Below are 18,010 nucleotides of genomic sequence, written 5' to 3' on the forward strand. Positions count from 1 at the left end.
AAATATTAATTCTTCCAATCCATGAACACAGGATGTCTTTCCATTTGTGTTTTCTTTCATTTCTTTCATCAGTGATTTGTAGTTTTCAGCATACAAGCCTTTTGCCTCCTTGGTTAAATTTATTCCTGAGTATTTTATTCTTTTTGATGCTACTATAAATGGGATTGTTTTCTTAATTTTTCTTTTCAGATAGTTCATTGTTAGTGTGTAGAAACAAAACTGATTTTTTTTTTAAATTGTAAGGTCAGTTTTTTAAGTTCAATGATGAAAGCTATCAGAAGAATATTCTCCTGAAAATAATTTTTTCTTAGAAAAAAAGAAAGGAAAATCAAAACCCTCTGAGCATAGCCACAGATACTGTGGCAGTCAAGCCTCTCTGCAGATGGGGACGTCCATTAGTCAGCTGAGTCACTCTCTGGGTCAGCAGGATTGTAGTCTGGATCATCCTCATCATCCTCCAGCTCCAAGTCATCCATTTATTGGAACAAAGACTCATCTACCTCCACGTTGTTTCCAGCATGCTCCAAGAACTGGATATCAGATGCGTCAAGATTATGATCTGTTTCAAATAGTTGTTTCCCACTTAATTTATTTTTTTCCTGCTTGTTCTTCTTCTTTCATCCTTTTCTTTTTAATTTCCAAGAATTCTTCATCAAATTTGGCCTTCCGATTTAAGAAATTCTCTATTGTAGTTGGAGTGCCATGGAATAATTGCTTTTCAGCCTCTTCTGCTTCTTTTTCTTGTTGTTTCTTTTCTTCTCTTCTAGTTTTTATCTGGTCTACTATTTCATTTAATTTTTCTTGCACAGCTGTCACTAGAGTAAAGATCATCATCATACCAAGATTTTCTTTAGCCTGTAATGCTAGTAATTTTTTTTTCTTTTTTTTTTTTTTTGAGACGGAGTCTCGCTCTGTCGCCCAGGCTGGAGTGCAGTGGCGAGATCTCGGCTCACTGCAAGCTCCGCTTCCCGGGTTCGCGCCATTCTCCTGCCTCAGCCTCTCCGAGTAGCTGGGACTACAGGCGCCCGCCACCACGCCCGGCTAGTTTTTTGTATTGTTAGTAGAGACGGGGTTTCACCGTGGTCTCGATCTCCTGACCTCGTGATCCGCCCGCCTCGGCCTCCCAAAGTGCTGGGATTACAAGCGTGAGCCACCGCGCCCGGCCATGCTAGTAATTTTAAAATGTCTCAGACATCATTATCTTCTAGATTTTCTGGAGAGACTATTTCATAAAGGAGAACTTCATCTGGGTATTTTTCACCGTATGTAAACTTGAGGGTAGTCTGGACAGTTTCATCATTTTCTCCAGCCTCAGATGTCACAGTAATGGTGAAGCCGGGTGGATTTTCTGATAATACTATGAAGGAGTCAGGGTAGATGGACTCCTGAGCCTCTAGCTCTTGCGTTGCCCCTCGCCATAGTCTGTCATCGTGGCCCTTGCTGCTGCCCATGGATCACCCAGACACCTAGGCGGCGCACAGCAGCCGAGACAGCGGCCGCGCCGGGAGAGTGCGGGGCAGCCAGACAACTGATTTTTGTATGTTGATTTTTCATCCTACAACTTTATTGTATTCACTCCCCCCGACCCCCCCTCCCCTCCGAGACAGAGTTTCGCTCTTGTTGCCCAGGCTGGAGTGCAATGGCGCGATCTCTGCTCACTGCAACCTCCGCCTCCCGGATTCAAGCGATTCTCCTGCCTCAGCCTCAGCCTCCCCGAGTAACTGGGATTACAGGCGCATGTCACCATGCCTAGCTAATTTTTGTATTTTTTTTTTTGGTGGAGACGGGGTTTCGCCATGTTGGCCAGGCTGGTCTCAAACTCCTAACCTCGGGTGATCCGCCTACCTCGGGTGATCCGCCTACCTCGGCCTCCCAAAGTGCTGGGATTACAGGCGTGAGCCGCCGTGCCCAGCCCTGTATTCACTTATTAGTTCTAAAATTTAACAATTATTTATTAAACATTTGTTCTGTGTAAATGTTAGAATCACCACAACATAGTCAGAGACACTTTTTAAGCTGTCACTCATATTATTTGACTCAACTAAATAAATAATCATGATACTTTGAATTCTAACCAACTTATTTAATTATAAGGTTTTCCTATAAGCCATTTCACAAATTTCTGTGTTTCATTGGATTATGGACAAAATAAATACTGACCACTTAGAGCTGGAATGAGGCACAAGGTTTGCTATTTTGACAAGTCACACCTAACCGTACTCTACAATCCTATTTTAAGTGAAGTGAGGACAATTTTTTTGCACTCATATTTTTTAGAGTGATATAGACAAAACAAGAACAGAGAATTAAAGGGAATATGTAGAATTTAGCATATGTGATAGTCAACTTCTAAAAGGGCCTCCAGTGACTCTTGTCTCCTGGTATGCATGCCTTTGCACCCTCCCACCGCGAGTAGAGCTGACCCGTGGAACCAATGAGATATTGTGGGAAAATAGTGTGTGACTTTTGAGTACAGAGCATAAAAGGCATCACAGTTTCTACCTTGTTCTCTCTTGGATCCGTAGCTGTTGGGGAAGCCAGCTGCCATATCATGAAGACATTCAAGCAGCCCTGTGGAGAGGTCTGCCTGGCAAGGAACTGAGACCTCCTGCCAAGAACCAACACTACTTGTCAGGTATGAAAGTGAGCTGCCTTAAAAGCGGATCCACCAGCTCCAGTGAAGCCTTCAGATGGCTGCAACCGCACCTGACCTCTCAACCATGAGCTTATTAGAGACTGAGCCAGGACCACCCACTTAAACGGCACCTGGTCTCCTGACACACTAAAACTGTGTGAAAATAAGTATTTTTCTAAGACGCTAAATTTTGAAATAATTTATTATACAACAATAGAGTATAGTGTGTAAAACCTGAAACCTCCAAAATCATTTACAAAGTTATATGTGTACAAGAATCCAGCAAGATCAAAATGTTTAGCCTGACTTAGTAGAACTGGTTTATTTCTAAACTTTGCTTGCTTAAAAGGAATGTGCGACCTATTCTGTTGATATTTTTGTTGCGGGATGAGGAGGAGGTGTGTGCAAATTTCTTTTCTCCAGGAAATTTGAAGACAGCGGTTCCCATTTGCGAAGAGAATCAGTGCTAATAACTTGGGGTCAGCCTTCAAGAGCCATGAATATCCTTATGAAACAGAAGATAATGGGATTTTGTGTTAAGAAATAATGAGTATTTAAAGCAACAATGTATATGTTTTATTTATTTATTTATTTTTGGTTTGTTTGTTTATTTTTTTATTTTTATTTTTTATTATTATATTTTAGGTTTTAGGATACGTGTGCACAATGTGCAGGTTTGTTACGTATGTATCCATGTGCCATGTTGTTTTACTGCACCCATTAACCCATCATTTAGCATTAGGTATATCTCCTAATGCTGTCCCTCCCCCCTCCCCCGACCCCACAACAGTCCCCGGAGTGTGATGTTCCCCTTCCTGTGTCCATGAGTTCTCATTGTTCAATTTCCACCTATGAGTGAGAACATGCGGTGTTTGGTTTTTTTGTCCTTGCGATAGTTTGCTGAGAATGATGTTTTCCAGTTTCATCCATGTCCCTACAAAGGACATGAACTCATCATTTTTTATGGCTGCATAGTATTCCATGGTGTATATGTGCCACATTTTCTTAATCCAGTCTATCGTTGTTGGACATTTGGGTTGGTTCCAAGTCTTTGCTATTGTGAATAGTGCTGCCATAAACATACGTGTGCATGTGTCTTTATAGCAGCATGATTTATAGTCCTTTGGGTATATACCCCGTAATGGGATGGCTGGGTCAAATGGTATTTCTAGTTCTAGATCCCTGAAGAATCGCCACACTGACTTCCACAATGGTTGAACTAGTTTACAGTCCCACCAACAGTGTAAAAGTGTTCCTATTTCTCCACATCCTCTCCAGCACCTGTTGTTTCCTGACTTTTTAATGATGGCCATTCTAACTGGTGTGAGATGGTATCTCACTGTGGTTTTGATTTGCATTTCTCTGATGGCCAGTGATGATGAGCATTTTTTCATGTGTTTTTTGGCTGCATAAATGAACTCCCATTCACAATTGCTTCAAAGAGAATAAAATACCTAGGAATCCAACTTACAAGGGATGTGAAGGACCTCTTCAAGGAGAACTACAAACCACTGCTCAATGAAATAAAAGAGGATACAAACAAATGGAAGAACATTCCATGCTCATGGGTTGAAAGAATCAATATCGTGAAAATGGCCATACTGCCCAAGGTAATTTATAGATTCAATGCCATCCCCATCAAGCTACCAATGACTTTCTTCATAAGAATTGGAAATAACTACTTTAAAGTTCATATGGAACCAAAACAGAGCCCGCATCGCCAAGTCAATCCTAAGCCAAAAGAACAAAGCTGGAGGCATCACGCTACCTGACTTCAAACTATACTACAAGGCTACAGTAACCAAAACAGCATGGTACTGGTACCACAACAGAGACATAGATCAATGGAACAGAACAGAGCCCTCAGAAATAATGCCGCATATCTACAACTATCTGATCTTTGACAAACCTGACAAAAACAAGAAATGGGGAAAGGATTCCCTATTTAATAAATGGTGCTGGGAAAACTGGCTAGCCATATGTAGAAAGCTGAAACTGGATCCCTTCCTTACACCTTATACAAAAATTAATTCAAGATGGATTAAAGACTTACATGTTAGACCTAAAACCATAAAAACCCTAGAAGAAAACCTAGGCAATACCATTCAGGACATAGGCGTGGGCAAGGACTTCATGTCTAAAACACCAAAAGCAATGGCAACAAAAGCCAAAATTGACAAATGGGATCTAATTAAACTAAAGAGCTTCTGCACAGCAAAAGAAACTACCATCAGAGTGAACAGGCAACCTACAGAATGGGAGAAAATTTTTGCAACCTACTCATCTGACAAAGGGCTAATATCCAGAATCTACAATGAACTCAAACAAATTTACAAGAAAAAAACAAACAACCCCATCAAAAAGTGGGCGAAGGACATGAACAGACACTTCTCAAAACAATGTATATATTTTAAAGTAGGAAGAGAGCAAGAGTATGGATTGCTGGATGTGAACTTGTCTGAAAATGCATCCTGCTTCCAGGAAATGGCAAATGCACTCAGAGATGAAAAGAAGATTCCCCTGCAAAAGCAAGATTCCTCAGAAGCCTCATGAATCAGAGACCTCTCAATACCCAGAGCCTTGCCTCATTCTGTATTTGAGAGCAAATTTCTCTTTTGCACTAGCACTCCATCATTTTACTACTCCTTAGGAACTCAAGGTGTGGTCATGGCAGCAGTGCCACTAGGTTTTACTCTTTGCCATTTGACTCGCACCATCTGCAATGTTCCAGGGCACCTGTAAGCCCAAAGGGACCCCCTGAGCACCCATACATGGGGAGGTAAGAGGAGAAAGAAAGGCTTGACTGAACAAGTTTAAGACACTCTCCTCCTCCCAACTGAGACAACAATCAGTGAAAGCCCTTCTTATATGTGTATGCACATTTTTTCAAGGGAGAAAGTCTGCGGCTTTCATTAGAGTTTCAAAGGCATATATGATCCAAAAAAGGTTGCTCAAATCTAGGAACATTTAAAATGTTAAATCCACTTTTTTTTTTTTTTTTTTTGAGACACTCTTGCTCTGTTGCCCAGGCTGGAGTGCAGTGGTGCGATATTGGCTCACTGTAACCTCCACCTCCCGGATTTAAACAGTTCTCGTGCTTCAGCCTCCCAAGTAGCTGGGATTACATGTGTGTGCAGCCATGTCTGGCTAGGTTTTTTTTGTATTTTTGCAGAGATGGGTTTTTGCCATGTTGTCCAGGCTGGTCTCAAACTCCTGGCTAGTCATGTGCTTCATGTACATTATTTTATTTAATCCTCATAGGAAGCCCAAGAGGTAAGTGAGTTAACCCTTTACAGTGAGTTAACATAATGACTACGTAGGATCTCTTATGTGTGGAGAGTCTGTAGACATCTACACATTGGGTGGTTTGCAAACGACTAATGATGCATCCACAATTTCTGAAATCAAATATGTAGACAACAGCTAATAGGCCATGAATTTGATACATGCTAGTATGTGTCATGACTGGACAGAAAGACGTACTTTTGTTGCTTTGAGATTAACCCTCTGATCCAATGTCAAATACACTATTTACTAGCTTTTTTATGACAATTCAACAATGTCAGGAAACTATTTTTATAATTGGCTATAATTACTGCATAGCTGTAAGAGGAAATAAATGAATTTTTATTAAAAATAAACCTTTTAGATTGCTACCATCAGGCAATTAAAGCAGTTGAGAGAAGCTTTATGCTATAGCCTTGTGTATAAATTAGGGGAAAATGTGAAAAAGTCAAAACGTGCTCTCAATGACCTCCCACATCTTTTCCACACCTCTCCCTATTCTCTGCCTGCCTCTTCTATGCTGACATACACTTAAGGTCATTTATGTTTTTCTGAATGACCCCTGGACTACAGAACTGATGTCCACACATCACTCACCCAAACTCACATTGGGAACAAACTGGGTATTCATTGCATTTTGTCTTTTAAAAAAAAAAAGGCCATTGATTTCGCTGTTATGAATAAGAAGGAACTGGCCCCACCTACCTTTTTTTCTTTCCTCCCACCCCTGATTCTAGGCCAAAACACTTTTATGTCAAATACACTTACCTTAGGAATGAAAAGGGCGACAGTTATGGTGTTGGGTGCCTTGACTCAGCTATGCTGGACCCCTGCCAAGGCTCCTGTTGAGGAGGACCTTAAGAGTAAACTTTTGGCTGGGCACGGTGGCTTACACTGGTAATCCCAGCACTTTAGGAGGCTGAGGTGGGTGGATCACAAGGTCAGGAGTTTGAAACCAGCCTAGCCAATATGGTGAAACCCCATCTCTACTAAAAATACAAAAATTAGCCAGGCGTGGTGGCATGCACCTGTAGTCCCAGCTACTCAGGAAGCTGAGGCAGGAGAATTGTTTGAACCCAGGAGGTGAGGGTTGCAGTGAGCTGAGATGGCACCACAGAGGGAGACTCCGTCTCAAAAAAAAAAATGAGTAAACTTTTTTTTAATCAGGACTTCATTAGTACAGTATGGATGTATGGTAACTGTTGTAGGCCTAGACTGTTATCAGACCACTTCCAGAATCTTCCCCAGCCTGGCTGTCCCTGACCCTTTCCCCAGGCTCATGGTCCGTCACTGTAGGGATGTATCCTGACTGTTTTATGTCCTAAGGTTATTTCATCAGGAACCAGGGGCTCCACTCATTGGCTTATTTACACCTTGGAATCAAACTTAGAGTTGGAATTCTAACTGTAGTTGGCTCAACTGATTTATCTTATGTAGGAGACAGTTTAGTAAGTCAAAATATTTTTCTATCCAGACTTCTCAGCCTAGACACACTACCTGCGTGCACTGTCATCTTAATTCTATGACCTGACGAAAGTTACATAAGTTCTCTGTGCTTGCGTAGTTGCCATGCTATTTATTTTCATCTTGCTCAGGCTTAGATAGCTCTGATAGCCATTTCATTGGTTGTAATACTGTGTGGGGGACTTTTTAACTTTCTTCCCTCCGTATCTGAGCCCATTTTGGTTTTCATTCTTAGTTTCTGTTTGAGGACAAAGTATTTCATCTTCTGTTTACTTTTATGTACCTCAAGAAAAAGGGTGCAGAAGAAATAAGCTTGGCTGAGACAAGCAAGACTTAGAAAACCTGGATCCTGCTCTCTTCCCTGAGTTGTTGTTCACTCCATCTAGGTGAGAATTGTATCTCATTCACATAAGGGAATATCCCCAGACATCAGTTTCCACATCTTAATGAGTATCCCTAAAGCCTTCACTTTCATGAGAGTCAGTCCCATAGTTCACTTTCTCCATCTCACCTGCCTTTCTCTCAACCACTTCTAGCAATATAAAGTGAGAAAATGGAACATGTATGAAGACCCATTGAGTTTACTTATCTAAAAATTTGGGGATATTCATGTGAATCTCCGAATTTGGTATATTTATCAGTATAGCTTGAAATGGGTAAATGGATGAGAGGGCAGAGTGAGGATGTAACCCATTCGTTCTCTTCTGCTCTGTTTCATAGTATGTCTTTGTGTGCCTGTTTTTTATGTTTCATTTTTTAACTTAAAGGTATGTCCCCTTCATTTGTTGGTTTTTGAATTGGTAAATTTTCTGGATCTTTTTTTTTTTTTGAACAGATATTAAAGCAGAAAATGTCTGTAATGTAGTTAGCCCCTTGGATATCTCAGAAATCCCCCAAACATGTGACTTTTCCTCCACAACTGCTTAGCTTTTGATATGCTGATAGAATCAGGTGCTGTAGAGAATATTTCCAAGTCACTGAACCTGAGAGTCCCCTTAACTCATCTGCCCCTCATTGTTGAGGTATATTCTTTCTATAACTGGTTACTTCATTCATTACATGATTTTTCCTCATTTTAGTCTCTGAAATTAATCTCAAATTCAACTTTTAGGATACTTGCTGTTAGATTGGTTCATCACGGAAGGCACTGGGGACCTACAGATTTCCAGACATACATACACACAAATTTGCATCAGTATCAGAGGGTTCAAGGATTCCCTAAGCATGGTCCATGGACCCCACATGAAAAATCCCTGCTTATGATAAATTATAGCTTTAGTTTTTGACTGCTGTACTTAACCTATAAAGAAATTTGGGAAGTCATCTAGTTTATCCTACTGTCTTCAGACAAAATAATTCTCGGCAAATGTGGTGTAGAAGAAAGTCTATTATATGAAACCAAATACTGGTTCTGGTTTTACAGTTAATTAACTTTATGATCTTTGTCACTTTAGTTTCAACTTCAGTTGTCATCTATAAAATGAAGGATTTGTTCTAAGTGCTCTCCAAAGTTTCTTTTCTTTTTTTTTTTTTTTTTTTTGAGACAGGATCTTGCTCTGTCCCCCAGTCTGGAGTGCAATGTCGCAATCTCGGCTCACTGCAACCTCCACCTCCCAGGTTCAAGCCATTCTCATGCCTCAGCCTCCCTAGTAGCTGGGATTACAGATGCCTGCCACCACGCCTGGCTATTGTTTGTATTTTTAGTAGAGATGGGGTTTCACCACGTTAGCCAGGCTGTTCTCAAACTCCTGACCTCAGGTGATCCACTGCCTTGGCCTCCCAAAGTGCTGGAATTACAGGCATGAGCGACTGCACCAGGCCCAAAGTCTCTTTCATCTATATAATTCTAATAAAAGTAATAATATCATCCTAGATGATATTATTTCCTTTTAAACTGTCATAATGAAAGGCCACAGTTTCTGCAATTAACCTCTGCTTTGTTCTGTGACAGTTTTTACTATCAGAAATTTCTTCCTGATTTTTATCCTAAATCCCTCCTACTATAGGTCTTCTTTTTTTTTCTCAGGTCTCTTAACAGTCTATTTATCTTCCTTACCTAAATCATTCCCAGATAGGTGAAGTCTTACTGGTGAAACCTTAGAAAGCACTTCCAGCAGTAAAACCCCTTTTTCCGACTTCTAAATCATTAATGCACATGGTAAATGAGACGAGGCGAGGCACTAACACCCAAAGGCACTCCATTAGAAATTCTATGTCTCAGAGAGATAAGAGGACCTAAACTGTTGTAGTTGCAGTATCTGGTATTCCTTGCTTTTCTACTCTAAGTTTTACCTTCCTAAGTTTCACCCAGCGAGAAGATGGCATGGCTAAAGATATTTCGCTACGAAAAGAAAAGAAAAGTGAAATCATTTATCTGAATTTAGGGCCTTATTCCATTTTAGACCATCAGCAATGAGTTGTCACATTGTCATATTCCCACAGGATCCTATTCAAAATACCTACCTATCTAGAAAGTCAACTTGTTTTTCATTTCTTTGATTTTTTTAAATTAGTTTTTTAATTCCAGAAGTAATAACTGCATATACATTAACATTTTTAAAAAAATATAAGGTAAGACAGATACTTAAAATAAAACTACTTTTTCCCTCCCCACTCATTCCAACACTTCCAAAAATTTATCATGATTAATCATAGTTTTTCCAAAATCTTAAGATATATGCATATATATCCGTAAAACATGATATGTTAACTGTGCAAACTGTTCCACACCTTGCTTTCTTCACTTAATAATTTGTGTTAGATAGATTTCTTTTTGTTTTTTGGTGACAGAGTCTTGCTCTGTCACTCAGACTGGAGTGCAGTGACATAATCACGGCTCATTGCAGCCTTGACCTCCCAAGTAGCTGGGACTACAGGCATGCGCCACCACACCCAGCTAATTTTTGTATTTTTAGTAGAGACAGGGTTTCACCATGTTGGCCAGGTTGGTCTCAAACTCCTGGACTCAAGTGATCCTTTCACCTCAGCCTCCCAAAGTGCTGGGATTACAGACGTGAGCCACCATGCCCGGTCATCTTAGACATCTTTGCATGGCAGCACTTATAATTCTATTTTATTCTATTTAATGGCTTGCATAGTATTCTCCTGGGTCCTTTTATCTCACTCAGAATATTTTGGGCTTTAAGTAACAGTTAAATAAAGTGGCCTGCATGATAAAGGTCTTTATTATTTCTCTCATCAAGAAGTTTAGAGTCAGGTTAATTCAACAGTTTCATAATATCAGAAAGATCCAAGTATGCTGCAGGCTAAATCAACAGCTCAGTAATGTCATGGAGATTCAGTCAGATTCCTTCCTCTGTTCTGCTGTTCTCTGCTAAAGGTGAGAAACCGCATGTCCTCAGGATGGCTGCAGCAGCTGTGGGTATTATGCATCACACAGCCATATCCACAGGCAATAAAAGGACTGTTCCTTCTCATGGGCCTCTTTTTTGGACTAAGGAACATCTACAGATCACATTTGTCAGGACTTAATTACACGTCCATGCTAAAACCAATCTTTGGCAAAGGAAATGAAACCACCCTGATTACCTTATATAAGGGGTTGGCAAATGATGGCTGATGGGTAAAATCTGTCCCATTGCCTGTTTTTATATGGCCTGTGAGCTATGAGTTTTACATTCTTAAAGGATTGGTAAAAAATAAAAAGAAGACTACTTTGTGATGTAAGAAAATTACATGAAATTCAAAGTTCGATATCTATAAAGAAAGTTTAGATATTCTTAAAGAATGCTTTTACACTACAACAGCAGAATTCAGTAGTTGGAACAGAGGCCATATGGCTCACAAAGCCTAATATATTTACTAACTGGTCCTTTACGGAAAAGTTTGCCAACCTCTGGCTTAGATGATCACCTGAGGCCAAGAAGCCTCGCTCTTGAACACAAGACTATGTAGTTAGTAAAGCACAAACAAAATTGGGGCTTTCCTTAGCAAGGTTGGAAAGGCAGAGAAGAAATGGATTTGGATAGGTAGTCAACAATGTCTGTTTTATGTTACCACACATTTTCTCAAGAAATTTCAATCAGCTCTCTGAGAACAGATTCATCTTTAAATGAATGTTCATAGGTAACAGCAACTCATGCATCAATGTTGGAAAGTGAGCTCATATTCGCATTGCTTCAGGTTAGGCAGAAGGTTTGATAAAGGGATTAGCATAATTGTTTCCTTGTTGTTTACAGAAAGAAGTCCCAGTTGGCATGCTACATAAAATCTTCTGCATCTCACTCTTGTTTACATTTCCAACATCGCCTGCCACCGCAGGTACATGACTCTATTGCTCCTTCCATCGTGAAACACTTGAAATTCCCTGAATTTATGAAGACTTTTCCTGCTACATTGCCTTTGTCCATGCTATTATTTCTACTTGGAACTCCCTTTCTTCTTGTCCACCTGGACAGTTTCTTAGGTGAAACTTTAAGACCTAACTCAGGTGTCACTTTCTTAGAAAAACCTTATAGGACCACATTTGGGGCTCTATCTTACTTTGTTATCTTGGCTTGGGTTGCCTAAAAAGAACCTGAACAAGGGTTCCCTCTCATTTATTTATTTTGAGAGGTAACACCAGGGAACAAGAGTTGGGGGTAGGAGACCAGGAGTAAACCGCGACAAGAAAACCAATACAGAGGTGCATTATTGAGCTGGTTACCTTTTTAGGCAGTGGGGGCTTGGACCTGCTGGAGAGCTTCTGAGGAGCCAGAATTCAGAATTGTTTGCTGAGACACAGAAGAAGGGATAATCTTTTTTTTTTTTTTAGACAGAGTTTCGCTCTTGTTGCCCAGGCTGGAGTGCAATGGCACGATCTCGGCTCACTGCAACCTCCGCCTCCTGGGTTCAAGCAATTCTCTGGCCTCAGCCTCCCGAGTAGCTAGGATTACAGGCATATGTCACCACGTCCAGCTAATTTTGTATTTTTAGTAGAGACAGGGTTTCTCTATGTTGGTCAGGCTGGTCTCGAACTCCTGACCTCAGGAGATCTGCCCACCTCGGCCTCCCAAAGTGCTGGGATTACAGGCGTGAGCCACCGTGCCTAGCCAGAAGGGATAATCTTATCCCCTCCTGATATGCAGTTGCACCAGGGAGTGTTTGCTCCCTGATACTCCTGTGTTTGCACAGCAGAGAAGCCTCAGGGTAGAAAGCAAAAGATACCTAGTACAGCTATCAGATGTCATCCTGGCTCAACTGGTAGCTGTGGGTATGAAATGAGCAAAAGATGTCTGATATACCCCATATTGTGTATTACTCAGATCTGCTAGGAATCTTCATCATATGTAGTCTATCACAGAGCCTTCAAAGTGGTAACTGACAGCAATGCCTATGGAAGATATTATACAAGAGTGTTGGAGGAACAAGCAACACTTCCTGATGTTGTAATTGTTTTCATAATTGATATTCACCCTTTCTCTCTTCCACCACTACTTGACCTAGGTTGTTTGCCTAGTGGATTGTCCAGCTCTTCATCCTGGAGGGGCTGGTCCCTTAGTTGCTTTGGCCTTATTGGATAAAAGCTGTTGCATTTTCTCATTTATGATTACCACTGGGTGTGAAAACACTTTGCTACTCACTGACTAGCATGTCCATTGGCATGACGTCATTGGTATAGCACAATATTCTGCAGAATGCCAAGCTGATCAGTGACCTATGGACAATGTATATTGTGATGCAGAGCAAGAAAGTTAACACAGTCCTGCAGTAAGCAGTGAGTGTGTGCTGCTCTTCTTCCCTCATAAAAGGTAACTTCTTTTGCTCGTTTTTATTCACAGGGATGGAGAGAAACCTATTCACTAGAGCAATATCCACATATCAGGCACCAAAGACTGTTGTTAGATTCTAGTAAATATACAACACTTCACATAGCACCTATCATTGGGGCTATTTTTAGGTAAAGCTTACAATAGTCCACCATTATTTCCTATAATGGATCTGGTTTTTGCACTGGCCAAACAGACTAAATAGGCAAATTGAACCAACATATCCACATCCATTGAGTCTTTGAAGGTGACATTAATCTTTGTATTTCCTCTCAGGAAGTTGTATTCCTTCTAATTCACTGTCTTAGCCAGTGGAAGTGTGCAGTTTCAGGGACCTCCCCTGGTTGTTCCTATCATAATAACTCTCACTACACATCAGGAAACCAAGGTGAGGGTTCTTCCAGTTGTTAATATAACCCTTCCAATTGTTCACTTGGGAAACTAGGGATATAAGCAGAGGGTGGGTCTGTGACTGTTAGACCATGGTGAGATGAACCTGGGCCATCTGTTCTCTGTGCCCACTCGACTTGGAGCCATGTTTCTAGCTTCCTGGTACTAACATTAGCTCAGAACCTATTATGCAACCAGCCTTGAAATGTCTGAATGGTTCCCTTTATTTTACTTTTCTTTCCTTTTTCTTTTTTTTTTTTCTGAGACAGAGTCTCGCTGTCTCCCAGGCTGGAGTGCAGTGGCACGATCACAGCTTACCCACCACAACCTCTACCTACCCAGCTCAATCAATCCTCCCTGCTAGCCTCCCGAATAGCTGGGACCACAGGCATGCGCCACCACACCCAACTAATTTTTGTATTTTTTGTAAAGATGTGTTTTTGCCATGTTGTCCAGGCTGGTCTCGAACTCCTGGGTTTAAGCAATCCTCCTGCCTCTGTCTCCTAAAGTGCTGGGATTATAAGCGTGATAAGCCACCATGCCCAGCCCTCCTTTTTTTTTTTCAATGTACAGTGATATGGTTTGGCTCTGTGTCCCCACCCAAATCTCATCTTGAATTGTAATCCAAATTGTAATCCCCAGGTGTCGAGGGAGGGATCATGTGGGAAGTGACTGGCTCATGGGGGTGGTTTTCCCCATGCTGTTCTCATAATAGTGGGTGATTCTCATGAGATCAGATGCTTTTTAAATGGCAGTTTTTCCTGCGTTCTCTCTCTCCCTCCTGCTGCCTTGTGAAGAAGGTGCCTGCTTCCCCTTCACCTTCCACCATGATTGTAAGTTTCCTGAGGCCTCCCCAGCCATGAGGAAGTGCAAGTCAATTAAACCTCTTTCATTTATAAATTACCCAGTCTCAGGCATTTCTTTATAGCAGTGTGGCAACAGACTAATACATACAGTTTCTCCATAAATGGGTTGTCTTAGTCTGTGTTGCTGTAAATAATACCTGAGGGCTGGGTAATTTATGAAGAAAAGAGATTTATTTGGCTCACAGTTCTACAGACTGTACAAGAAACATGGTACCAGCATCTGCATATGCTGAGGGCCTCAGGTTGCTTCCACTCATGGTGGGAAGGGAAGGGAAGCCTGTGTGTTCAGAGATCACATGGACAGAGAGAAAGCAAGGGAGAGGGAAGAGGTGCCAGGTCTTTTTAACAACCAGCTCTGGCAAGAATTAATGGAGTGGGAATTCACTCATCCCTGAGGGAGGGCATTAATATATTCATGAAGGATCCACCCCCATGACCCAAACACCTCCCAAATAGGCCCTGTCTCCAACACTGGTGATCAAATTTCAACAAGAGGTTTGGAGGGGACAAATATGCAAACCATAGCAGAGATGTGTGTCCTTTTGTGGAATGAATGGGGAAATATGTAGTGAATATACTTGTGCTATTATTGCAGGGCATTTACTCAGCTTTCCCTTCAGGTGATGAGCTCTGGTTCTGAGAAGTCTCTTAGGTCTGTAAACTGGCTGAGGGGTTGCAATTTTCCAATGAGACAGCTGACATCAGCCTTCTGCTCACCAGCTATCAGTGTTTTCTTTTCATGCGTATAGATCAAGTAATACCATAGTGGATGCTCATTTAACTTGCCCCAAGAAATGCTATGGTTTTATTAGTCACTATCACAGAGCCCTGTGGATGAAGGCATTCTAGTTGCCACTCTGGCCTTGCAGCCCATTATTGTAATTATGTACTCTTTCCTTCTGTCAGTCAAGCACTACCATCTGGCCTTTGCTATTTTCGATTCTTATCAACCCAGTTGATATTAGGGAGTCCAGTTCCATAGTAGCATCTCTTATTGTCAATTATAGTGGATAGCCATCACGGAACTTCCCACAGATGCCAATGGCACCCTCACCAGTGTATTTCTTACTTCCCTGGAGATGGGTATGTCCTCTGAACACTTAGAAGGAATATTTGGTCACATGGTGGGTTCTCAGGTCATATATTACAAATTTACTCTAACATTGTAACTTTCTAGAGCCTTCTGATAACTTTCTCTAGGCAGTCAAGGTACTTCTAGAATCTCTCCCTCATTTGCTGTAGACCCTCATCCTGTCCAGGCTCCAGGGAACCATCCCAGCAGTACATTAGGCCCAGCTCCAAGTGTCCTTGCCATATCATGAAACTCCAAGTGTTTTCCAGAGTCAATATGTTCTCTCCTGTCCACCTTTATATTCTCCCCTCCCTGGCCTAACACTTTCAAGACATACTCCCATGCCTGTATCCCCTTTTCCTTCAGGTAAATATTAGCCAGGTTTTCCGTTCCTTGTTTAAGTATACGCTATTCCTCATCTGAAGGATTTGCAGGTTCTCCACACAAGGGGAGGCTGTTCTGCTCCGGCAAAACAGGGAGCTACTTGTTCCAACACAGAGTTGAGAAGAATCTGGGAATGGAAATTTCTCAGCCTTGTTCACCTAAATCCTGCCACTACAGGTCTCAGGATTCCATTCTTTCCCTACCAGGGCCTTGCCTTTGGCATAGAAGACTTGTGAAGGGAGTGCATTTCCTTTGTAGCTATGTTACCTTAAAGGTCAATCCTGGGTCTCATCATCAACACAGTTTGCTCTAGGGATACAGAAGACAAGCATCTCTTTAATACTACCTTAGAGACTTTCCATTTTTCATGGCCTGCCTTGGAAGTTGGTAACTTGTACCTGTCACTTATAAAAGGTTGGGGGGGGTGTGGGGGGGCAGCGGCAGTCTTAATGAGCCCTTAACAAAAGTGAGCCAATCCACGTGTCTTATGATTACCATTGCCTTCAAATTGTTCAAAGGCCATCCCTATTCCATAAGCAAATGCTTGATTTTCCACCTATACCTCATCCCTATCATCCACCAGTGGAAGTCTTGGTGATGTTGATTCAGGCAAGGGGTTGACACTGCACACTCTTTCCACCAGAAATGGAGGAGTCTGATTGGTGAGTAATTCAGTTCCAGAATTCCTTCCTGGGGGCAAGAGGTCTGCTTTCTAGGTCTACTCCTTATATCAAATGTCTTAGGTTCCCCTAAAAGGCAGAGTCTGAGACAAGGGCTTGCATATAATGGGCTTACCTTGGAAAGAGATTCCAAGAGACAGGAGAAGGGACCTGGGGGAAAATGGTAAATGGAAAGGAAGAAAGCAAATCCAAACGGTGTGTTATTGAGCTGGTCACCACTATGAGAAACTGGAGCGTGGTCCTGCTGGGGGCCCTTTGAAAAACTGCATAGAGTGGGCCTCAGAATTGTCAGAATTGTCTGACACAGAAGAGATTATTGATTCGCGAGTTCTACCCTTCAGTGGTAGAAGATTGCCCCAGGAGATGTTCACTCCTTCACTCTTCCAGTCTGTGCATGTGCCAAAATAGCTGGATGGGCTTCTGCAGGCATTCCATGTGGTGGTGGCAGAGAAGCCTCACCACAAAAAGCAAGAAAAGCAAGAGATGCTCCGTGCACTTGAGGCAAGGCGATGTCAGAGCATAGTTGGCAGCAGCAGCAATGTGTGGAGCCAAAAGGTGAGCCAAGAGAATATGAGGAAGGAATAAGAGATGCTGGACAAACTTGTACATCTCTCTTATTGTACTAATTGGACTACGTCACAGGTATTGCTCTGTGAGACTGTCACCAATCCTAGATGCTAAGCACTTTTTAAAAAGGGACATGGAATAAATTGGCATTATGTGCCTCCTGAAATGATGCATTGAGAAGAAGACAACGTCACTTCTTTGATATTCCTAACAAAAGGCATATCTTGAACATAATCATGAGGAGACATCTGATAAACCCACATTGAGGAACACTGCACAAAATTTATAGTCTGTACTCTTAAAAAATGTCAATATCATGAAGGTTAAACTGGGGAATTATTCCAAGTGAAATGAAAATTGAATACAACATCTAATCCAGACTTTGTTTTGTTATAATAGACATTATTTTGGGACCACTGGCAAAAGGATGTGTATATAATCTCAATTAGACAATACTTTTGCATTAATGTTAATTATATGATTTTGATAATTATTCAATAGTTATGTAAAAGAATGTCTTTGTTTTTAGGAAATATATGATGAAGTGTTTAAAAATAACGGAGTATCATGTCTGAAACACTCAAAGAGAAAATGATAATAAAATGTTAATGTTTGAGGAATCTGAGAATGTAAAGGACTTGTGGCAATTTTTTGTATGGTTATAGCAACAAAGATCTGTGATCTGACCGACCAAAATAGATGCCCCTTTGTCAACCAAGATAGACCCTAAGGTTAAGGAAGCAAAAGTTACCTACAAGTTGAGGGTTCAGAGCTTGGCTGTTATGGCAACTTCCTAAATCCCTATGGCTACAAAAAACAAACAAACAAATAATCTTGCTAAACTCCCTAATAATAGGAGCTACCAGGCAAATTATCAGACGCCTCCTAACCCTGATTTG

General features: G+C 41.3%; 1 pseudogene; it reads right to left on the reverse strand.

The window, feature by feature from the left end:
* Positions 1-233: 233 nt before the first annotated feature.
* LOC100597505 lies at positions 234-1,328 on the reverse strand (annotated as a pseudogene).
* Between the last annotated feature and the right edge of the window lie 16,682 nt (positions 1,329-18,010).

Source organism: Nomascus leucogenys, chromosome 10, assembly GCF_006542625.1.
Source record: "Nomascus leucogenys isolate Asia chromosome 10, Asia_NLE_v1, whole genome shotgun sequence".
Taxonomy (NCBI): Eukaryota; Metazoa; Chordata; class Mammalia; order Primates; family Hylobatidae; genus Nomascus; species Nomascus leucogenys.